This window comes from Gnatocerus cornutus, unplaced genomic scaffold, assembly GCF_029298725.1.
Source record: "Gnatocerus cornutus isolate USDA-ARS CGAHR unplaced genomic scaffold, icGnaCorn1.1 ctg00000037.1, whole genome shotgun sequence".
Lineage (NCBI taxonomy): Eukaryota > Metazoa > Arthropoda > Insecta > Coleoptera > Tenebrionidae > Gnatocerus > Gnatocerus cornutus.
The window spans coordinates 1,274,141-1,299,370 of NW_028275386.1; positions in this window are offsets into that span (position 1 = coordinate 1,274,141).

The window sequence follows — 25,230 nt, forward strand, 5'->3', positions numbered from 1 at the left end:
AAATTTGACGATTTCGTGCAGAATTCTGCTGTTTTCTTGCAATTCAGCCGTTGAATCTTGGTAAAAAGTGATTATTTAGTAGATTTCGTGCACTTCTTTGCGAATTAAAGCTTGGAAACAACGAAAATTGGCGAGAAATCGTCGTTTTGCATCGAAATATGCGGTTTTCTGTAAGAATTTTGATGATTTCGTGCAGAATTCTGCAGTTTTCTTGCAATTCAGCCGTTGAATCTTGGTAAAAAGTCATGATTTTGTCGATTTCGTGCTCTTCTTTGCGAATTCAAGCCAGAAAACAACGAAAATCGGCGAGAAATCGTCGTTTTGCATCGAAATATGCGGTTTTCTGTAAGAATTTTGATGATTTCGTGCAGAATTCTGATGTTTTCTTGCAATTCAGCCGTTGAATCTTGGTAAAAAGTCATGATTTTGTAGATTTCGTGCTCTTCTTTGCGAACTCAAGCCAGAAAACAACGAAAATCGGCGAGAAATCGTCGTTTTTCGTCGAAATATGCGGTTTTCTGTAAGAATTTTGATGATTTCGTGCAGAATTCTGCTGTTTTCTTGCAATTCAGCCGTTGAATCTTGGTAAAAAGTCATGATTTTGTAGATTTCGTGCTCTTCTTTGCGAATTCAAGCCAGAAAACAACGAAAATCGGCGAGAAATCGTCGTTTTGCATCGAAATATGCGGTTTTCTGTAAGAATTTTGATGATTTCGTGCAGAATTCTGCTGTTTTCTTGCAATTCAGCCGTTGAATTTTGGTAAAAAGTCATGATTTTGTAGATTTCGTGCTCTTCTTTGCGAATTCAAGCCAGAAAACAACGAAAATCGGCGAGAAATCGTCGTTTTGCATCGAAATATGCGGTTTTCTGTAAGAATTTTGATGATTTCGTGCAGAATTCTGCTGTTTTCTTGCAATTCAGCTGTTGAATCTTGGTAAAAAGTCATGATTTTGTAGATTTCGTGCTCTTCTTTGCGAATTCAAGATAGAAAACAACGAAAATCGGCGAGAAATCGTCGTTTTGCATCGAAATATGCGGTTTTCTGTAAGAATTTTGATGATTTCGTGCAGAATTCTGCTGTTTTCTTGCAATTCAGCAGTTGAATCTTGGTAAAAAGCCATTATTTTGTAGATTTTGTGCTCTTCTTTGCGAATTCAACATAGAAAACAACGAAAATCAGCGAGAAATCGTCGTTTTGCATCAAAATATGCGGTTTTCTCTAAGAACTCTGATGATTTCGTGCAGAATTCTGCTGTTTTTTTTGCAATTCAGCCGTTGAATCTTGGTAAAAAGTGATGATTTTGTAAATTTCGTGCTCTTCTTTGCGAATTCAAGCCAGAAAACAACGAAAATCGTCGAGAAATCGTCGTTTTGCATCGAAATATGCGGTTTTCTCTAAGAATTTTGACGATTTCGTGCAGATTTCTGCTGTTTTCTTGCAATTCAGCCGTTGAATCTTGGTAAAAAGTGATTATTTAGTAGATTTCGTGCTCTTCTTTGCGAATTAAAGCCTGAAAACAACGAAAATTGGCGAGAAATCGTCGTTTTGCATCGAAATATGCGGTTTTCTGTAAGAATTTTGATGATTTCGTGCAGAATTCTGCTGTTTTCTTGCAATTCAGCCGTTGAATCTTGGTTAAAAGTCATTATTTTGTAGATTTCGTGCTCTTTTTTGCGAACTCAAGCCTGAAAACAACGAAAATCGGCGAGAAATCGTCGTTTTACATCGAAATATGCGGTTTTCTGTAAGAATTTTGATGATCTCGTGCAGAATTCTGATGTTTTCTTGCAATTCAGCCGTTGAATCTTGGTAAAAAGTCATGATTTTGTAGATTTCGTGCTCTTCTTTGCGAACTCAAGCCAGAAAACAACGAAAATCGGCGAGAAATCGTCGTTTTACATCGAAATATGCGGTTTTCTGTAAGAATTTTGATGATTTCGTGCAGAATTCTGCTGTTTTCTTGCAATTCAGCCGTTGAATCTTGGTAAAAAGTCATGATTTTGTAGATTTCGTGCTCTTTTTTGCGAATTCAAGCCAGAAAACAACGAAAATCGGCGAGAAATCGTCGTTTTGCATCGAAATATGCGGTTTTCTGTAAGAATTTTGATGATTTCGTGCAGAATTCTGCTGTTTTCTTGCAATTCAGCTGTTGAATCTTGGTAAAAAGTCATGATTTTGTAGATTTCGTGCTCTTCTTTGCGAATTCAAGATAGAAAACAACGAAAATCGGCGAGAAATCGTCGTTTTGCATCGAAAGATGCGGTTTTCTGTAAGAATTTTGATGATTTCGTGCAGAATTTTGATGTTTTCTTGCAATTCAGCTGTTGAATCTTGGTAAAAAGTCATGATTTTGTAGATTTCGTGCTCTTCTTTGCGAAGTCAAGCCAGAAAACAACGAAAATCGGCGAGAAATCGTCGTTTTGCATCGAAATATGCGGTTTTCTCTAAGAACTCTGATGATTTCGTGCAGAATTCTGCTGTTTTTTTGCAATTCAGCCGTTGAATCTTGGTAAAAAGTGATGATTTTGTAGATTTCGTGCTCTTCTTTGCGAGTTCAAGCCAGAAAACAACGAAAATCGGCGAGAAATCGTCGTTTTGCATCGAAATATGCGGTTTTCTCTAAGAATTTTGATGATTTCATTCAGAATTCTGCTGTTTTCTTGCAATTCAGCCGTTGAATCTTGGTAAAAAGTCATGATTTTGTCGATTTCGTGCTCTTCTTTGCGAATTAAAGCCTGAAAACAACGAAAATTGGCGAGAAATCGTCGTTTTGCATCGAAATATGCGGTTTTCTGTAAGAATTTTGATGATTTCGTGCAGAATTCTGCTGTTTTCTTGCAATTCAGCCGTTGAATCTTGGTAAAAAGTCATGATTTTGTCGATTTCGTGCTCTTCTTTGCGAATTCAAACCAGAAAACAACGAAAATCGGCGAGAAATCGTCGTTTTGCATCGAAATATGCGGTTTTCTCTAAGAACTCTGATGATTTCGTGCAGAATTCTGCTGTTTTTTGCAATTCAGCCGTTGAATCTTGGTAAAAAGTAATGATTTTGTAGATTTCGTGCTCTTCTTTGCGAATTCAAGCCAGAAAACAACGAAAATCGGCGAGAAATCGTCGTTTTGCATCGAAATATGCGGTTTTCTCTAAGAATTTTGATGATTTCGTGCAGAATTCTGCTGTTTTCTTGCAATTCAGCCGTTGAATCTTGGTAAAAAGTCATGATTTTGTCGATTTCGTGCTCTTCTTTGCGAATTAAAGCCTGAAAACAACGAAAATTGGCGAGAAATCGTCGTTTTGCATCGAAATATGCGGTTTTCTGTAAGAATTTTGATGATTTCGTGCAGAATTCTGCTGTTTTCTTGCAATTCAGCCGTTGAATCTTGGTTAAAAGTCATTATTTTGTAGATTTCGTGCTCTTCTTTGCGAACTCAAGCCTGAAAACAACGAAAATCGGCGAGAAATCGTCGTTTTACATCGAAATATGCGGTTTTCTGTAAGAATTTTGATGATCTCGTGCAGAATTCTGATGTTTTCTTGCAATTCAGCCGTTGAATCTTGGTAAAAAGTCATGATTTTGTAGATTTCGTGCTCTTCTTTGCGAACTCAAGCCAGAAAACAACGAAAATCGGCGAAAAATCGTCGTTTTACATCGAAATATGCGGTTTTCTGTAAGAATTTTGATGATTTCGTGCAGAATTCTGCTGTTTTCTTGCAATTCAGCCGTTGAATCTTGGTAAAAAGTCATGATTTTGTAGATTTCGTGCTCTTTTTTGCGAATTCAAGCCAGAAAACAACGAAAATCGGCGAGAAATCGTCGTTTTGCATCGAAATATGCGGTTTTCTGTAAGAATTTTGATGATTTCGTGCAGAATTCTGCTGTTTTCTTGCAATTCAGCTGTTGAATCTTGGTAAAAAGTCATGATTTTGTAGATTTCGTGCTCTTCTTTGCGAATTCAAGATAGAAAACAACGAAAATCGGCGAGAAATCGTCGTTTTGCATCGAAAGATGCGGTTTTCTGTAAGAATTTTGATGATTTCGTGCAGAATTCTGATGTTTTCTTGCAATTCAGCTGTTGAATCTTGGTAAAAAGTCATGATTTTGTAGATTTCGTGCTCTTCTTTGCGAAGTCAAGCCAGAAAACAACGAAAATCGGCGAGAAATCGTCGTTTTGCATCGAAATATGCGGTTTTCTCTAAGAACTCTGATGATTTCGTGCAGAATTCTGCTGTTTTTTTGCAATTCAGCCGTTGAATCTTGGTAAAAAGTGATGATTTTGTAGATTTCGTGCTCTTCTTTGCGAATTCAAGCCAGAAAACAACGAAAATCGGCGAGAAATCGTCGTTTTGCATCGAAATATGCGGTTTTCTCTAAGAATTTTGATGATTTCGTGCAGAATTCTGCTGTTTTCTTGCAATTCAGCCGTTGAATCTTGGTAAAAAGTCATGATTTTGTCGATTTCGTGCTCTTCTTTGCGAATTAAAGCCTGAAAACAACGAAAATTGGCGAGAAATCGTCGTTTTGCATCGAAATATGCGGTTTTCTGTAAGAATTTTGATGATTTCGTGCAGAATTCTGCTGTTTTCTTGCAATTCAGCCGTTGAATCTTGGTAAAAAGTCATGATTTTGTCGATTTCGAGCTCTTCTTTGCGAATTCAAACCAGAAAACAACGAAAATCGGCGAGAAATCGTCGTTTTGCATCGAAATATGCGGTTTTCTCTAAGAACTCTGATGATTTCGTGCAGAATTCTGCTGTTTTTTTGCAATTCAGCCGTTGAATCTTGGTAAAAAGTAATGATTTTGTAGATTTCGTGCTCTTCTTTGCGAATTCAAGCCAGAAAACAACGAAAATCGGCGAGAAATCGTCGTTTTGCATCGAAATATGCGGTTTTCTGTAAGAATTTTGATGATTTCGTGCAGAATTCTGATGTTTTCTTGCAATTCAGCCGTTGAATCTTGGTAAAAAGTCATGATTTTGTAGATTTCGTGCTCTTCTTTGCAAACTCAAGCCAGAAAACAACGAAAATCGGCGAGAAATCGTCGTTTTACATCGAAATATGCGGTTTTCTGTAAGAATTTTGATGATTTCGTGCAGAATTCTGCTGTTTTCTTGCAATTCAGCCGTTGAATCTTGGTAAAAAGTCATGATTTTGTAGATTTCGTGCTCTTTTTGCGAATTCAAGCCAGAAAACAACGAAAATAGGCGAGAAATCGTCGTTTTGCATCGAAATATGCGGTTTTCTGTAAGAATTTTGATGATTTCGTGCAGAATTCTGCTGTTTTCTTGCAATTCAGCTGTTGAATCTTGGTAAAAAGTCATGATTTTGTAGATTTTGTGCTCTTCTTTGCGAATTCAAGATAGAAAACAACGAAAATCGGCGAGAAATCGTCGTTTTGCATCAAAATATGCGGTTTTCTGTAAGAATTTTGATGATTTCGTGCAGAATTCTGCAGTTTTCTTGCAATTCAGCCGTTGAATCTTGGTAAAAAGCCATTATTTTGTAGATTTTGTGCTCTTCTTTGCGAATTCAAGATAGAAAACAACGAAAATCAGCGAGAAATCGTCGTTTTGCATTAAAATATGCGGTTTTCTCTAAGAACTCTGATGATTTCGTGCAGAATTCTGCTGTTTTTTTGCAATTCAGCCGTTGAATCTTGGTAAAAAGTGATGATTTTGTAGATTTCGTGCTCTTCTTTGCGAATTCAAGCCAGAAAACAACGAAAATCGGCGAGAAATCGTCGTTTTGCATCGAAATATGCGGTTTTCTCTAAGAATTTTGATGATTTCGTGCAGAATTCTGCTGTTTTCTTGCAATTCAGCCGTTGAATCTTGGTAAAAAGTGATTATTTAGTAGATTTCGTGCTCTTCTTTGCGAATTCAAGCCTGAAAACAACGAAAATCGGCGAGAAATCGTCGTTTTGCATCGAAATATGCGGTTTTCTGTAAGAATTTTGATGATTTCGTGCAGAATTCTGCTGTTTTCTTGCAATTCAGCCGTTGAATCTTGGTAAAAAGTCATGATTTTGTAGATTTCGTGCCCTTGTTAGCGAATTCAAGCCAGAAAACAACGAAAATCGGCGAGAAATCGTCGTTTTGCATCGAAATATGCGGTTTTCTGTAAAAATTTTGATGATTTCGTGCAGAATTCTGCTGTTTTCTTGCAATTCAGCCGTTGAATCTTGGTAAAAAGTCATGATTTTGTAGATTTCGTGCACTTCTTTGCGAATTCAAGATAGAAACCAACGAAAATCGGCGAGAAATCGTCGTTTTGCATCGAAATATGCGGTTTTCTGTAAGAATTTTGATGATTTCGTGCAGAATTCTGCTGTTTTCTTGCAATTCAGTTGTTGAATCTTGGTAAATAGTCATTATTTTGTAGATTTTGTGCTCTTCTTTGCGAATTCAAGATAGAAAACAACGAAAATCAGCGAGAAATCGTTGTTTTGCATCAAAATATGCGATTTTCTCTAAGAATTCTGATGATTTCGTGCAGAATTCTGCTGTTTTCTTGCAAATTCAGCCGTTGAATCTTGGTAAAAAGTCATGATTTTGTAGATTTCGTGCACTTCTTTGCGAATTCAAGCCAGAAAACAAAGAAAATCGGCGAGAAATAGTCGTTTTGCATCAAAATATGCGGTTTTCTGTAAGAATTTTGATGATTTCGTGCAGAATTCTGCTGATTTCTTGCAGTTCAGCCGTTGAATCTTGGTAAAAGTCATGATTTTGTAGATTTCGTGCTCTTCTTTGCGAATTCAAGATAGAAAACAACGAAAATCAGCGAGAAATCGTCGTTTTGCATCAAAATATGCGGTTTTCTCTAAGAATTCTGATGATTTCGTGCAGAATTCTGCTGTTTTCTTGCAATTCAGCCGTTGAATCTTGGTACAAAGTCATGATTTTGTAGATTTCGTGCTCTTCATTGCGAATTCAAGCCAGAAAACAACAAAAATAAGCGAGAAATCGTCGTTTTGCATCGAAATATGCGGTTTTCTCCAAGAATTCTGATGATTTCGTGCAGAATTCTGCTGTTTTCTTGCAATTCAGCCGTTGAATCTTGATAAAAAGTCATGATTTTGTAGATTTCGTGCTCTTCTTTGCGAATTCAAGATAGAAAACAACGAAAATCAGCGAGAAATCGTCGTTTTGCATCGAAATATGCGGTTTTCTCTTAGAATTCTGATGATTTCGTGCAGAATTCTGCTGTTTTCTTGCAATTCAGCCGTTGAATCTTGGTAAAAAGTGATGATTTTGTAGATTTCGTGCTCTTCATTGCGAATTCAAGCCAGAAAACAACGAAAATCGGCGAGAAATCGTCGTTTTGCATCGAAATATGCGGTTTTCTCTAAGAATTTTGACGATTTCGTGCAGAATTCTGCTGTTTCCTTGCAATTCAGCCGTTGAATCTTGGTAAAAAATCATGATTTTGTAGATTTCGTGCTCTCCTTTGCGAATTCAAGCCAGAAAACAACGAAAATCGGCGAGAAATCGTCGTTTTGCATCGAAATATGCGGTTTTCTGTGAGAATTTTGATGATTTCGTGCAGAATTCTGCTGTTTTCTTGCAATTCAGCTGTTGAATCTTCTTAAAAAGTCATGATTTTGTAGATTTCGTGCTCTTCTTTGCGAATTCAAGCCAGAAAACAACGAAAATCGGCGAGAAATCGTCGTTTTGCATCGAAATATGCGGTTTTCTGTAAGAATTTTGATGATTTCGTGCAGAATTCTGCTGTTTTCTTGCAATTCAGCCGTTGAATCTTGGTAAAAAGTGATTATTTAATAGATTTCGTGCTCTTCTTTGCGAATTAAAGCCTGAAAACAACGAAAATCGGCGAGAAATCGTGGTTTTGCAACGAAATATGCGGTTTTCTGTAAGAATTTTGATGATTTCGTGCAGAATTCTGCTGTTTTCTTGCAATTCAGCCGTTGAATCTTGGTAAAAAGTCATGATTTTGTCGATTTCGTGCTCTTCTTTGCGAATTCAAGCCAGAAAACTACGAAAATCGGCGAGAAATCGTCGTTTTGCATCGAAATATGCGGTTTTCTGTAAGAATTTTGATGATTTCGTGCAGAATTCTGCTGTTTTCTTGCAATTCAGCCGTTGAATCTTGGTAAAAAGTCATGATTTTGTAGATTTCGTGCTCTTCTTTGCGAATTCAAGCCAGAAAACAACGAAAATCGGCGAGAAATCGTCGTTTTACATCGAAATTTGCGGTTTTCTGTAAGAATTTTGATAATTTCGTGCAGAATTCTGCTGTTTTCTTGCAATTCAGCCGTTGAATCTTGATAAAAAGTCATGATTTTGTAGATTTCGTGCTCTTCTTTGCAAATTCAAGATAGAAAACAACGAAAATCGGCGAGGAATCGTCGTTTTGCATCGAAATATGCGGTTTTCTGTAAGAATTTTGATGATTTCGTGCATAATTCTGCTGTTTCCTTGCAATTCAGCCGTTGAATCTTGGTAAAATGGGATTATTTAGTAGATTTCGTGCTCCTCTTTGCGAATTAAAGCCTGAAAACAACGAAAATCGGCGAGAAATCGTCGTTTTGCATCGATATATGCGGTTTTCTGTAAGAATTTTGATGATTTCGTGCAAAATTCTGCAGTTTTCTTGCAATTCAGCCGTTGAATCTTGGTAAAAAGTCATGATTTTGTAGATTTCGTGCTCTTCTTTGCGAATTCAAGCCAGAAAACAACGAAAATCGGCGAGAAATCGTCGTTTTACATCGAAATATGCGGTTTTCTGTAAGAATTTTGATGATTTCGTGCAGAATTCTGCTGTTTTCTTGCAATTCAGCCGTTGAATCTTGATAAAAAGTCATGATTTTGTAGATTTCGTGCTCTTCTTTGCGAATTCAAGATAGAAAACAACGAAAATCAGCGAGAAATCGTCGTTTTGCATCGAAATATGCGGTTTTCTCTTAGAATTCTGATGATTTCGTGCAGAATTCTGCTGTTTTCTTGCAATTCAGTTGTTGAATCTTGGTAAAAAGTCATGATTTTGTAGATTTCGTGCTCTTCTTTGCGAATTCAAGCCAGAAAACAACGAAAATCGGCGAGAAATCGTCGTTTTGCATCGAAAAATGCCGTTTTCTGTAAGAATTTTGATGATTTCGTGCAGAATTCTGCTGTTTTCTTGCAATTCAGCCGTTGAATCTTGGTAAAAAGTGATGATTTTGTAGATTTCGTGCTCTTCTTTGCGAATTAAAGCCTGAAAACAACGAAAATCGGCGAGAAATCGTCGTTTTGCATCGAAATATGCGGTTTTCTGTAAGAATTTTGATGATTTCGTGCAAAATTCTGCTGTTTTCTTGCAATTCAGCCGTTGAATCTTGGTAAAAAGTCATGATTTTGTAGATTTCGTGCTCTACTTTGCGAATTCAAGATAGAAAACAACGAAAATCGGCGAGAAATCGTCGTTTTGCTTCGAAATATGCGGTTTTCTCTAAGAATTCTGATGATTTCGTGCAGAATTCTGCTGTTTTCTTGCAATTCAGCCGTTGAATCTTGGTAAAAAGTCATGATTTTGTAGATTTCGTGCTCTTCTTTGCGAATTCAAGCCAAAAAACAACGAAAATCGGCGAGAAATCGTCGTTTTGCATCGAAATATGCGGTTTTCTGTAAGAATTTTGATGATTTCGTGGATAATTCTGCTGTTTTCTTGCAATTCAGCCGTTGAATCTTAGTAAAAAGTCATGTTTTTGTAGATTTCGTGCTCCTCTTTGCGAATTCAAGCCAGAAAACAACGAAAATCGGCGAGAAATTGTCGTTTTGCATCGAAATATGCGGTTTTCTGTAAGAATTCTGATGATTTCGTGCAGAATTCTGCTGATTTCTTGCAATTCAGCTGTTGAATCTTGGTAAAAAGTGATGATTTTGTGGATTTCGTGCTCTTCTTTGCGAATTCAAGCCAGAAAACAACGAAAATCGGCAAGGAATCGTCGTTTTGCGTCGAAATATGCGGTTTTCTCTAAGAATTTTGACGATTTCGTGCTGAATTCTGCTGTTTTCTTGCAATTCAGCCGTTGAATCTTGGTAAAAAGTGATTATTTAGTAGATTTCGTGCTCTTCTTTCCGAATTCAAGCCAGAAATCAACGAAAATCGGCGAGAAATCGTCGTTTTGCATTGAAATATGCGGTTTTCTGTAAGAATTTTGATGATTTCGTGCAGAATTCTGCTGTTTCCTTGCAATTCAGCCGTTGAATCTTGGTAAAAAGTCATGATTTTGTAGATTTCGTGCTCTTCTTTGCGAATTCAAGCCAGAAAACAACGAAAATCGGCGAGAAATCGTCGTTTTGCATCGAAATATGCGGTTTTCTCTAAGAATTTTGACGATTTCGTGCAGAATTCTGCTGTTTCCTTGCAATTCAGCCGTTGAATCTTGGTAAAAAATCATGATTTTGTAGATTTCGTGCTCTCCTTTGCGAATTCAAGCCAGAAAACAACGAAAATCGGCGAGAAATCGTCGTTTTGCATCGAAATATGCGGTTTTCTGTGAGAATTTTGATGATTTCGTGCAGAATTCTGCTGTTTTCTTGCAATTCAGCTGTTGAATCTTGGTAAAAAGTCATGATTTTGTAGATTTCGTGCTCTTCTTTGCGAATTCAAGCCAGAAAACAACGAAAATCGGCGAGGAATCGTCGTTTTGCATCGAAATATGCGGTTTTCTGTAAGAATTTTGATGATTTCGTGCAGAATTCTGCTGTTTCCTTGCAATTCAGCCGTTGAATCTTGGTAAAAAGTGATTATTTAGTAGATTTCGTGCTCTTCTTTGCGAATTAAAGCCTGAAAACAACGAAAATCGGCGAGAAATCGTCGTTTTGCATCGATATATGCGGTTTTCTGTAAGAATTTTGATGATTTCGTGCAAAATTCTGCAGTTTTCTTGCAATTCAGCCGTTGAATCTTGGTAAAAAGTCATGATTTTGTAGATTTCGTGCTCTTCTTTGCGAATTCAAGCCAGAAAACAACGAAAATCGGCGAGAAATCGTCGTTTTACATCGAAATATGCGGTTTTCTGTAAGAATTTTGATGATTTCGTGCAAAATTCTGCAGTTTTCTTGCAATTCAGCCGTTGAATCTTGATAAAAAGTCATGATTTTGTAGATTTCGTGCTCTTCTTTGCAAATTCAAGATAGAAAACAACGAAAATCGGCGAGGAATCGTCGTTTTGCATCGAAATATGCGGTTTTCTGTAAGAATTTTGATGATTTCGTGCATAATTCTGCTGTTTCCTTGCAATTCAGCCGTTGAATCTTGGTAAAATGGGATTATTTAGTAGATTTCGTGCTCCTCTTTGCGAATTAAAGCCTGAAAACAACGAAAATCGGCGAGAAATCGTCGTTTTGCATCGATATATGCGGTTTTCTGTAAGAATTTTGATGATTTCGTGCAAAATTCTGCAGTTTTCTTGCAATTCAGCCGTTGAATCTTGGTAAAAAGTCATGATTTTGTAGATTTCGTGCTCTTCTTTGCGAATTCAAGCCAGAAAACAACGAAAATCGGCGAGAAATCGTCGTTTTACATCGAAATATGCGGTTTTCTGTAAGAATTTTGATGATTTCGTGCAGAATTCTGCTGTTTTCTTGCAATTCAGCCGTTGAATCTTGATAAAAAGTCATGATTTTGTAGATTTCGTGCTCTTCTTTGCGAATTCAAGATAGAAAACAACGAAAATCAGCGAGAAATCGTCGTTTTGCATCGAAATATGCGGTTTTCTCTTAGAATTCTGATGATTTCGTGCAGAATTCTGCTGTTTTCTTGCAATTCAGTTGTTGAATCTTGGTAAAAAGTCATGATTTTGTAGATTTCGTGCTCTTCTTTGCGAATTCAAGCCAGAAAACAACGAAAATCGGCGAGAAATCGTCGTTTTGCATCGAAAAATGCCGTTTTCTGTAAGAATTTTGATGATTTCGTGCAGAATTCTGCTGTTTTCTTGCAATTCAGCCGTTGAATCTTGGTAAAAAGTGATGATTTTGTAGATTTCGTGCTCTTCTTTGCGAATTAAAGCCTGAAAACAACGAAAATCGGCGAGAAATCGTCGTTTTGCATCGAAATATGCGGTTTTCTGTAAGAATTTTGATGATTTCGTGCAAAATTCTGCTGTTTTCTTGCAATTCAGCCGTTGAATCTTGGTAAAAAGTCATGATTTTGTAGATTTCGTGCTCTACTTTGCGAATTCAAGATAGAAAACAACGAAAATCGGCGAGAAATCGTCGTTTTGCTTCGAAATATGCGGTTTTCTCTAAGAATTCTGATGATTTCGTGCAGAATTCTGCTGTTTTCTTGCAATTCAGCCGTTGAATCTTGGTAAAAAGTCATGATTTTGTAGATTTCGTGCTCTTCTTTGCGAATTCAAGCCAAAAAACAACGAAAATCGGCGAGAAATCGTCGTTTTGCATCGAAATATGCGGTTTTCTGTAAGAATTTTGATGATTTCGTGGATAATTCTGCTGTTTTCTTGCAATTCAGCCGTTGAATCTTAGTAAAAAGTCATGTTTTTGTAGATTTCGTGCTCCTCTTTGCGAATTCAAGCCAGAAAACAACGAAAATCGGCGAGAAATTGTCGTTTTGCATCGAAATATGCGGTTTTCTGTAAGAATTCTGATGATTTCGTGCAGAATTCTGCTGATTTCTTGCAATTCAGCTGTTGAATCTTGGTAAAAAGTGATGATTTTGTGGATTTCGTGCTCTTCTTTGCGAATTCAAGCCAGAAAACAACGAAAATCGGCAAGGAATCGTCGTTTTGCGTCGAAATATGCGGTTTTCTCTAAGAATTTTGACGATTTCGTGCTGAATTCTGCTGTTTTCTTGCAATTCAGCCGTTGAATCTTGGTAAAAAGTGATTATTTAGTAGATTTCGTGCTCTTCTTTCCGAATTCAAGCCAGAAATCAACGAAAATCGGCGAGAAATCGTCGTTTTGCATTGAAATATGCGGTTTTCTGTAAGAATTTTGATGATTTCGTGCAGAATTCTGCTGTTTCCTTGCAATTCAGCCGTTGAATCTTGGTAAAAAGTCATGATTTTGTAGATTTCGTGCTCTTCTTTGCGAATTCAAGCCAGAAAACAACGAAAATCGGCGAGAAATCGTCGTTTTGCATCGAAATATGCGGTTTTCTCTAAGAATTTTGACGATTTCGTGCAGAATTCTGCTGTTTCCTTGCAATTCAGCCGTTGAATCTTGGTAAAAAATCATGATTTTGTAGATTTCGTGCTCTCCTTTGCGAATTCAAGCCAGAAAACAACGAAAATCGGCGAGAAATCGTCGTTTTGCATCGAAATATGCGGTTTTCTGTGAGAATTTTGATGATTTCGTGCAGAATTCTGCTGTTTTCTTGCAATTCAGCTGTTGAATCTTGGTAAAAAGTCATGATTTTGTAGATTTCGTGCTCTTCTTTGCGAATTCAAGCCAGAAAACAACGAAAATCGGCGAGGAATCGTCGTTTTGCATCGAAATATGCGGTTTTCTGTAAGAATTTTGATGATTTCGTGCAGAATTCTGCTGTTTCCTTGCAATTCAGCCGTTGAATCTTGGTAAAAAGTGATTATTTAGTAGATTTCGTGCTCTTCTTTGCGAATTAAAGCCTGAAAACAACGAAAATCGGCGAGAAATCGTCGTTTTGCATCGATATATGCGGTTTTCTGTAAGAATTTTGATGATTTCGTGCAAAATTCTGCAGTTTTCTTGCAATTCAGCCGTTGAATCTTGGTAAAAAGTCATGATTTTGTAGATTTCGTGCTCTTCTTTGCGAATTCAAGCCAGAAAACAACGAAAATCGGCGAGAAATCGTCGTTTTACATCGAAATATGCGGTTTTCTGTAAGAATTTTGATGATTTCGTGCAGAATTCTGCTGTTTTCTTGCAATTCAGCCGTTGGTTGAATCTTGATAAAAAGTCATGATTTTGTAGATTTCGTGTTCTTTGCGAATTCAAGATAGAAAACAACGAATATCAGCGAGAAATCGTCGTTTTGCATCGAAATATGCGGTTTTCTCTTAGAATTCTGATGATTTCCTGCAGAATTCTGCTGTTTTCTTGCAATTCAGTTGTTGAATCTTGGTAAAAAGTCATGATTTTGTAGATTTCGTGCTCTTCTTTGCGAATTCAAGCCAGAAAACAACGAAAATCGGCGAGAAATCGTCGTTTTGCATCGAAAAATGCCGTTTTCTGTAAGAATTTTGATGATTTCGTGCAGAATTCTGCTGTTTTCTTGCAATTCAGCCGTTGAATCTTGGTAAAAAGTGATGATTTTGTAGATTTCGTGCTCTTCTTTGCGAATCAAGCCAGAAAACAACGAAAATCGGCGAGAAATCGTCGTTTTGCATCGAAATATGCGGTTTTCTCTAAGAATTTTGACGATTTCGTGCAGAATTCTGCTGTTTTCTTGCAATTCAGCCGTTGAATCTTGGTAAAAAGTGATTATTTAGTAGATTTCGTGCTCTTCTTTGCGAATTAAAGCCTGAAAACAACGAAAATCGGCGAGAAATCGTCGTTTTGCATCGATATATGCGGTTTTCTGTAAGAATTTTGATGATTTCGTGCAAAATTCTGCTGTTTTCTTGCAATTCAGCCGTTGAATCTTGGTAAAAAGTCATGATTTTGTAGATTTCGTGCTCTACTTTGCGAATTCAAGATAGAAAACAACGAAAATCGGCGAGAAATCGTCGTTTTGCTTCGAAATATGCGGTTTTCTCTAAGAATTCTGATGATTTCGTGCAGAATTCTGCTGTTTTCTTGCAATTCAGCCGTTGAATCTTGGTAAAAAGTCATGATTTTGTAGATTTCGTGCTCTTCTTTGCGAATTCAAGCCAAAAAACAACGAAAATCGGCGAGAAATCGTCATTTTGCATCGAAATATGCGGTTTTCTGTAAGAATTTTGATGATTTCGTGGATAATTCTGCTGTTTTCTTGCAATTCAGCCGTTGAATCTTAGTAAAAAGTCATGATTTTGTAGATTTCGTGCTCCTCTTTGCGAATGCAAGCCAGAAAACAACGAAAATCGGCGAGAAATCGTCGTTTTGCATCGAAATATGCGGTTTTCTGTAAGAATTCTGATGATTTCGTGCAGAATTCTGCTGATTTCTTGCAATTCAGCTGTTGAATCTTGGTAAAAAGTGATGATTTTGTGGATTTCGTGCTCTTCTTTGCGAATTCAAGCCAGAAAACAACGAAAATCGGCAAGGAATCGTCGTTTTGCATCGAAATATGCGGTTTTCTCTAAGAATTTTGACGATTTCGTGCTGAATTCTGCTGTTTTCTTGCAATTCAGCCGTTGAATCTTGGTAAAAAGTGATTATTTAGTAGATTTCGTGCTCTTCTTTCCGAATTCAAGCCAGAAATCAACGAAAATCGGCGAGAAATCGTCGTTTTGCATTGAAATATGCGGTTTTCTGTAAGAATTTTGATGATTTCGTGCAGAATTCTGCTGTTTCCTTGCAATTCAGCCGTTGAATCTTGGTAAAAAGTCATGATTTTGTAGATTTCGTGCTCTTCTTTGCGAATTCAAGCCAGAAAACAACGAAAATCGGCGAGAAATCGTCGTTTTGCATCGAAATATGCGGTTTTCTCTAAGAATTTTGACGATTTCGTGCAGAATTCTGCTGTTTCCTTGCAATTCAGCCGTTGAATCTTGGTAAAAAATCATGATTTTGTAGATTTCGTGCTCTCCTTTGCGAATTCAAGCCAGAAAACAACGAAAATCGGCGAGAAATCGTCGTTTTGCATCGAAATATGCGGTTTTCTGTGAGAATTTTGATGATTTCGTGCAGAATTCTGCTGTTTTCTTGCAATTCAGCTGTTGAATCTTGGTAAAAAGTCATGATTTTGTAGATTTCGTGCTCTTCTTTGCGAATTCAAGCCAGAAAACAACGAAAATCGGCGAGAAAACGTCGTTTTACATCGAAATATGCGGTTTTCTGTAAGAATTTTGACGATTTCGTGCAGAATTCTGCTGTTTTCTTGCAATTCAGCCGTTGAATCTTGGTAAAAAGTGATTATTTAGTAGATTTCGTGCTCTTCTTTGCGAATTAAAGCCTGAAAACAACGAAAATCGGCGAGAAATTGTGGTTTTGCATCGAAATATGCGGTTTTCTGTAAGAATTTTGATGATTTCGTGCAGAATTCTGCTGTTTTCTTGCAATTCAGCCGTTGAATCTTGGTAAAAAGTCATGATTTTGTCGATTTCGTGCTCTTCTTTGCGAATTCAAGCCAGAAAACTACGAAAATCGGCGAGAAATCGTCGTTTTGCATCGAAATATGCGGTTTTCTGTAAGAATTTTGATGATTTCGTGCAGAATTCAGCTGTTTTCTTGCAATTCAGCCGTTGAATCTTGGTAAAAAGTCATGATTTTGTAAATTTCGTGCTCTTCTTTGCGAATTCAAGCCAGAAAACAACGAAAATCGGCGAGAAATCGTCGTTTTACATCGAAATATGCGGTTTTCTGTAAGAATTTTGATGATTTCGTGCAGAATTCTGCTGTTTTCTTGCAATTCAGCCATTGAATCTTGATAAAAAGTCATGATTTTGTAGATTTCGTGCTCTTCTTTGCGAATTCAAGATAGAAAACAACGAAAATCAGCGAGAAATCGTCGTTTTGCATCGAAATATGCGGTTTTCTCTTAGAATTCTGATGATTTCGTGCAGAATTCTGCTGATTTCTTGCAATTCAGCTGTTGAATCTTGGTAAAAAGTGATGATTTTGTGGATTTCGTGCTCTTCTTTGCGAATTCAAGCCAGAAAACAACGAAAATCGGCCAGGAATCGTCGTTTTGCATCGAAATATGCGGTTTTCTTTAAGAATTTTGACGATTTCGTGCAGATTTCTGCTGTTTTCTTGCAATTCAGCCGTTGAATCTTGGTAAAAAGTGATTATTTAGTAGATTTCGTGCTCTTCTTTGCGAATTAAAGCCTGAAAACAACGAAAATTGGCGAGAAATCGTCGTTTTGCATCGAAATATGCGGTTTTCTGTAAGAATTTTGATGATTTCGTGCAGAATTCTGCTGTTTTCTTGCAATTCAGCCGTTGAATCTTGGTAAAAAGTCATGATTTTGTCGATTTCGTGCTCTTCTTTGCGAATTAAAGCCTGAAAACAACGAAAATTGGCGAGAAATCGTCGTTTTGCATCAAAATATGCGGTTTTCTGTAAGAATTTTGATGATTTCGTGCAGAATTCTGCTGTTTTCTTGCAATTCAGCCGTTGAATCTTGGTTAAAAGTCATTATTTTGTAGATTTCGTGCTCTTCTTTGCGAACTCAAGCCTGAAAACAACGAAAATCGGCGAGAAATCGTCGTTTTACATCGAAATATGCGGTTTTCTGTAAGAATTTTGATGATTTCGTGCAGAATTCTGATGTTTTCTTGCAATTCAGCCGTTGAATCTTGGTAAAAAGTCATGATTTTGTAGATTTCGTGCTCTTCTTTGCGAACTCAAGCCAGAAAACAACGAAAATCGGCGAGAAATCGTCGTTTTACATCGAAATATGCGGTTTTCTGTAAGAATTTTGATGATTTCGTGCAGAATTCTGCTGTTTTCTTGCAATTCAGCCGTTGAATCTTGGTAAAAAGTCATGATTTTGTAGATTTCGTGCTCTTTTTTGCGAATTCAAGCCAGAAAACAACGAAAATCGGCGAGAAATCGTCGTTTTGCATCGAAATATGCGGTTTTCTGTAAGAATTTTGATGATTTCGTGCAGAATTCTGCTGTTTTCTTGCAATTCAGCTGTTGAATCTTGGTAAAAAGTCATGATTTTGTAGATTTCGTGCTCTTCTTTGCGAATTCAAGATAGAAAACAACGAAAATCGGCGAGAAATCGTCGTTTTGCATCGAAATATGCGGTTTTCTGTAAGAATTTTGATGATTTCGTGCAGAATTCTGATGTTTTCTTGCAATTCAGCCGTTGAATCTTGGTAAAAAGTCATGATTTTGTAGATTTCGTGCTCTTCTTTGCGAATTCAAGCCAGAAAACAACGAAAATCGGCGAGAAAACGTCGTTTTACATCGAAATATGCGGTTTTCTGTAAGAATTTTGACGATTTCGTGCTGAATTCTGCTGTTTTCTTGCAATTCAGCCGTTGAATCTTGGTAAAAAGTGATTATTTAGTAGATTTCGTGCTCTTCTTTCCGAATTCAAGCCAGAAATCAACGAAAATCGGCGAGAAATCGTCGTTTTGCATTGAAATATGCGGTTTTCTGTAAGAATTTTGATGATTTCGTGCAGAATTCTGCTGTTTCCTTGCAATTCAGCCGTTGAATCTTGGTAAAAAGTCATGATTTTGTAGATTTCGTGCTCTTCTTTGCGAATTCAAGCCAGAAAACAACGAAAATCGGCGAGAAATCGTCGTTTTGCATCGAAATATGCGGTTTTCTCTAAGAATTTTGACGATTTCGTGCAGAATTCTGCTGTTTCCTTGCAATTCAGCCGTTGAATCTTGGTAAAAAATCATGATTTTGTAGATTTCGTGCTCTCCTTTGCGAATTCAAGCCAGAAAACAACGAAAATCGGCGAGAAATCGTCGTTTTGCATCGAAATATGCGGTTTTCTGTGAGAATTTTGATGATTTCGTGCAGAATTCTGCTGTTTTCTTGCAATTCAGCTGTTGAATCTTGGTAAAAAGTCATGATTTTGTAGATTTCGTGCTCTTCTTTGCGAATTCAAGCCAGAAAACAACGAAAATCGGCGAGAAAACGTCGTTTTACATCGAAATATGCGGTTTTCTGTAAGAATTTTGACGATTTCGTGCAGAATTCTGCTGTTTTCTTGCAATTCAGCCGTTGAATCTTGGTAAAAAGTGATTATTTAGTAGATTTCGTGCTCTTCTTTGCGAATTAAAGCCTGAAAACAACGAAAATCGGCGAGAAATTGTGGTTTTGCATCGAAATATGCGGTTTTCTGTAAGAATTTTGATGATTTCGTGCAGAATTCTGCTGTTTTCTTGCAATTCAGCCGTTGAATCTTGGTAAAAAGTCATGATTTTGTCGATTTCGTGCTCTTCTTTGCGAATTCAAGCCAGAAAACTACGAAAATCGGCGAGAAATCGTCGTTTTGCATCGAAATATGCGGTTTTCTGTAAGAATTTTGATGATTTCGTGCAGAATTCTGCTGTTTTCTTGCAATTCAGCCGTTGAATCTTGGTAAAAAGTCATGATTTTGTAAATTTCGTGCTCTTCTTTGCGAATTCAAGCCAGAAAACAACGAAAATCGGCGAGAAATCGTCGTTTTACATCGAAATATGCGGTTTTCTGTAAGAATTTTGATGATTTCGTGCAGAATTCTGCTGTTTTCTTGCAATTCAGCCATTGAATCTTGATAAAAAGTCATGATTTTGTAGATTTCGTGCTCTTCTTTGCGAATTCAAGATAGAAAACAACGAAAATCAGCGAGAAATCGTCGTTTTGCATCGAAATATGCGGTTTTCTCTTAGAATTCTGATGATTTCGTGCAGAATTCTGCTGATTTCTTGCAATTCAGCTGTTGAATCTTGGTAAAAAGTGATGATTTTGTGGATTTCGTGCTCTTCTTTGCGAATTCAAGCCAGAAAACAACGAAAATCGGCGAGGAATCGTCGTTTTGCATCGAAATATGCGGTTTTCTTTAAGAATTTTGACGATTTCGTGCAGATTTCTGCTGTTTTCTTGCAATTCAGCCGTTGAATCTTGGTAAAAAGTGATTATTTAGTAGATTTCGTGCTCTTCTTTGCGAATTAAAGCCTGAAAACAACGAAAATTGGCGAGAAATCGTCGTTTTGCATCGAAATATGCGGTTTTCTGTAAGAATTTTGATGATTTCGTGCAGAATTCTGCTGTTTTCTTGCAATTCAGCCGTTGAATCTTGGTAAAAAGTCATGATTTTGTCGATTTCGTGCTCTTCTTTGCGAATTAAAGCCTGAAAACAACGAAAATTGGCGAGAAATCGTCGTTTTGCATCAAAATATGCGGTTTTCTGTAAGAATTTTGATGATTTCGTGCAGAATTCTGCTGTTTTCTTGCAATTCAGCCGTTGAATCTTGGTTAAAAGTCATTATTTTGTAGATTTCGTGCTCTTCTTTGCGAACTCAAGCCTGAAAACAACGAAAATCGGCGAGAAATCGTCGTTTTACATCGAAATATGCGGTTTTCTGTAAGAATTTTGATGATTTCGTGCAGAATTCTGATGTTTTCTTGCAATTCAGCCGTTGAATCTTGGTAAAAAGTCATGATTTTGTAGATTTCGTGCTCTTCTTTGCGAACTCAAGCCAGAAAACAACGAAAATCGGCGAGAAATCGTCGTTTTACATCGAAATATGCGGTTTTCTGTAAGAATTTTGATGATTTCGTGCAGAATTCTGCTGTTTTCTTGCAATTCAGCCGTTGAATCTTGGTAAAAAGTCATGATTTTGTAGATTTCGTGCTCTTTTTTGCGAATTCAAGCCAGAAAACAACGAAAATCGGCGAGAAATCGTCGTTTTGCATCGAAATATGCGGTTTTCTGTAAGAATTTTGATGATTTCGTGCAGAATTCTGCTGTTTTCTTGCAATTCAGCTGTTGAATCTTGGTAAAAAGTCATGATTTTGTAGATTTCGTGCTCTTCTTTGCGAATTCAAGATAGAAAACAACGAAAATCGGCGAGAAATCGTCGTTTTGCATCGAAATATGCGGTTTTCTGTAAGAATTTTGATGATTTCGTGCAGAATTCTGATGTTTTCTTGCAATTCAGCCGTTGAATCTTGGTAAAAAGTCATGATTTTGTAGATTTCGTGCTCTTCTTTGCGAATTCAAGCCAGAAAACAACGAAAATCGGCGAGAAATCGTCGTTTTGCATCGAAATATGCGGTTTTCTCTAAGAACTCTGATGATTTCGTGCAGAATTCTGCTGTTTTTTTGCAATTCAGCCGTTGAATCTTGGTAAAAAGTGATGATTTTGTAGATTTCGTGCTCTTCTTTGCGAATTCAAGCCAGAAAACAACGAAAATCGGCGAGAAATCGTCGTTTTGCATCGAAATATGCGGTTTTCTCTAAGAATTTTGATGATTTCGTGCAGAATTCTGCTGTTTTCTTGCAATTCAGCCGTTGAATCTTGGTAAAAAGTCATGATTTTGTCGATTTCGTGCTCTTTTTTGCGAATTAAAGCCTGAAAACAACGAAAATTGGCGAGAAATCGTCGTTTTGCATCGAAATATGCGGTTTTCTGTAAGAATTTTGATGATTTCGTGCAGAATTCTGCTGTTTTCTTGCAATTCAGCCGTTAAATCTTGGTAAAAAGTCATGATTTTGTCGATTTCGTGCTCTTCTTTGCGAATTCAAACCAGAAAACAACGAAAATCGGCGAGACATCGTCGTTTTACATCGAAATATGCAGTTTTCTGTAAGAATTTTGATGATTTCGTGCAGAATTCTGCTGTTTTTTTGCAATTCAGCCGTTGAATCTTGGTAAAAAGTCATGATTTTGTAGATTTCGTGCTTTTTTTTGCGAATTCAAGCCAGAAAACAACGAAAATCGGCGAGAAATCGTCGTTTTGCATCGAAATATGCGGTTTTCTGTAAGAATTTTGATGATTTCGTGCAGAATTCTGCTGTTTTCTTGCAATTCAGCTGTTGAATCTTGGTAAAAAGTCATGATTTTGTAGATTTCGTGCTCTTCTTTGCGAATTCAAGATAGAAAACAACGAAAATCGGCGAGAAATCGTCGTTTTGCATCGAAATATGCGGTTTTCTGTAAGAATTTTGATGATTTCGTGCAGAATTCTGATGTTTTCTTGCAATTCAGCCGTTGAATCTTGGTAAAAAGTCATGATTTTGTAGATTTCGTGCTCTTCTTTGCGAATTCAAGCCAGAAAACAACGAAAATCGGCGAGAAATCGTCGTTTTGCACCGAAATATGCGGTTTTCTCTAAGAACTCTGATGATTTCGTGCAGAATTCTGCTGTTTTTTTGCAATTCAGCCGTTGAATCTTGGTAAAAAGTGATGATTTTGTAGATTTCGTGCTCTTCTTTGCGAATTCAAGCCAGAAAACAACGAAAATCGGCGAGAAATCGTCGTTTTGCATCGAAATATGCGGTTTTCTCTAAGAATTTTGATGATTTCGTGCAGAATTCTGCTGTTTTCTTGCAATTCAGCCGTTGAATCTTGGTAAAAAGTCATGATTTTGTCGATTTCGTGCTCTTCTTTGCGAATTAAAGCCTGAAAACAACGAAAATTGGCGAGAAATCGTCGTTTTGCATCGAAATATGCGGTTTTCTGTAAGAATTTTGATGATTTCGTGCAGAATTCTGCTGTTTTTTTGCAATTCAGCCGTTGAATCTTGGTAAAAAGTCATGATTTTGTCGATTTCGTGCTCTTCTTTGCGAATTCAAACCAGAAAACAACGAAAATCGGCGAGAAATCGTCGTTTTGCATCGAAATATGCGGTTTTCTGTAAGAATTTTGATGATTTCGTGCAGAATTCTGATGTTTTCTTGCAATTCAGCCGTTGAATCTTGGTAAAAAGTCATGATTTTGTAGATTTCGTGCTCTTCTTTGCGAACTCAAGCCAGAAAACAACGAAAATCGGCGAGAAATCGTCGTTTTACATCGAAATATGCGGTTTTCTGTAAGAATTTTGATGATTTCGTGCAGAATTCTGCTGTTTTCTTGCAATTCAGCCGTTGAATCTTGGTAAAAAGTCATGATTTTGTAGATTTCGTGCTCTTTTTGCGAATTCAAGCCAGAAAACAACGAAAATCGGCGAGAAATCGTCGTTTTGCATCGAAATATGCGGTTTTCTGTAAGAATTTTGATGATTTCGTGCAGAATTCTGCTGTTTTCTTGCAATTCAGCTGTTGAATCTTGGTAAAAAGTCATGATTTTGTAGATTTTGTGCTCTTCTTTGCGAATTCAAGATAGAAAACAACGAAAATCGGCGAGAAATCGTCGTTTTGCATCAAAATATGCGGTTTTCTGTAAGAATTTTGATGATTTCGTGCAGAATTCTGCAGTTTTCTTGCAATTTAGCCGTTGAATCTTGGTAAAAAGCCATTATTTTGTAGATTTTGTGCTCTTCTTTGCGAATTCAAGATAGAAAACAACGAAAATCAGCGAGAAATCGTCGTTTTGCATTAAAATATGCGGTTTTCTCTAAGAACTCTGATGATTTCGTGCAGAATTCTGCTGTTTTTTTGCAATTCAGCCGTTGAATCTTGGTAAAAAGTGATGATTTTGTAGATTTCGTGCTCTTCTTTGCGAATTCAAGCCAGAAAACAACGAAAATCGGCGAGAAATCGTCGTTTTGCATCGAAATATGCGGTTTTCTCTAAGAATTTTGATGATTTCGTGCAGAATTCTGCTGTTTTCTTGCAATTCAGCCGTTGAATCTTGGTAAAAAGTGATTATTTAGTAGATTTCGTGCTCTTCTTTGCGAATTCAAGCCTGAAAACAACGAAAATCGGCGAGAAATCGTCGTTTTGCATCGAAATATGCGGTTTTCTGCAAGAATTTTGATGATTTCGTGCAGAATTCTGCTGTTTTCTTGCAATTCAGCCGTTGAATCTTGGTAAAAAGTCATGATTTTGTAGATTTCGTGCCCTTGTTAGCGAATTCAAGCCAGAAAACAACGAAAATCGGCGAGAAATCGTCGTTTTGCATCGAAATATGCGGTTTTCTGTAAGAATTTTGATGATTTCGTGCAGAATTCTGCTGTTTTCTTGCAATTCAGCTGTTGAATCTTGGTAAAAAGTCATGATTTTGTAGATTTCGTGCTCTTCTTTGCGAATTCAAGATAGAAAACAACGAAAATCGGCGAGAAATCGTCGTTTTGCATCGAAATATGCGGTTTTCTGTAAGAATTTTGATGATTTCGTGCAGAATTCTGCTGTTTTCTTGCAATTCAGCTGTTGAATCTTGGTAAAAAGTCATGATTTTGTAGATTTCGTGCTCTTCTTTGCGAATTCAAGATAGAAAACAACGAAAATCGGCGAGAAATCGTCGTTTTGCATCGAAATATGCGGTTTTCTGTAAGAATTTTGATGATTTCGTGCAGAATTCTGATGTTTTCTTGCAATTCAGCCGTTGAATCTTGGTAAAAAGTCATGATTTTGTAGATTTCGTGCTCTTCTTTGCGAATTCAAGCCAGAAAACAACGAAAATCGGCGAGAAATCGTCGTTTTGCATCGAAATATGCGGTTTTCTCTAAGAACTCTGATGATTTCGTGCAGAATTCTGCTGTTTTTTTGCAATTCAGCCGTTGAATCTTGGTAAAAAGTGATGATTTTGTAGATTTCGTGCTCTTCTTTGCGAATTCAAGCCAGAAAACAACGAAAATCGGCGAGAAATCGTCGTTTTGCATCGAAATATGCGGTTTTCTCTAAGAATTTTGATGATTTCGTGCAGAATTCTGCTGTTTTCTTGCAATTCAGCCGTTGAATCTTGGTAAAAAGTCATGATTTTGTCGATTTCGTGCTCTTCTTTGCGAATTGAAGCCTGAAAACAACGAAAATTGGCGAGAAATCGTCGTTTTGCATCGAAATATGCGGTTATCTGTAAGAATTTTGATGATTTCGTGCAGAATTCTGCTGTTTTCTTGCAATTCAGCTGTTGAATCTTGGTAAAAAGTCATGATTTTGTAGATTTTGTGCTCTTCTTTGCGGATTCAAGATAGAAAACAACGAAAATCGGCGAGAAATCGTCGTTTTGCATCAAAATATGCGGTTTTCTGTAAGAATTTTGATGATTTCGTGCAGAATTCTGCAGTTTTCTTGCAATTCAGCCGTTGAATCTTGGTAAAAAGCCATTATTTTGTAGATTTTGTGCTCTTCTTTGCGAATTCAAGATAGAAAACAACGAAAATCAGCGAGAAATCGTCGTTTTGCATTAAAATATGCGGTTTTCTCTAAGAACTCTGATGATTTCGTGCAGAATTCTGCTGTTTTTTTGCAATTCAGCCGTTGAATCTTGGTAAAAAGTGATGATTTTGTAGATTTCGTGCTCTTCTTTGCGAATTCAAGCCATAAAACAACGAAAATCGGCGAAAAATCGTCGTTTTGCATCGAAATATGCGGTTTTCTCTAAGAATTTTGATGATTTCGTGCAGAATTCTGCTGTTTTCTTGCAATTCAGCCGTTGAATCTTGGTAAAAAGTGATTATTTAGTAGATTTCGTGCTCTTCTTTGCGAATTCAAGCCTGAAAACAACGAAAATCGGCGAGAAATCGTCGTTTTGCATCGAAATATGCGGTTTTCTGTAAGAATTTTGATGATTTCGTGCAGAATTCTGCTGT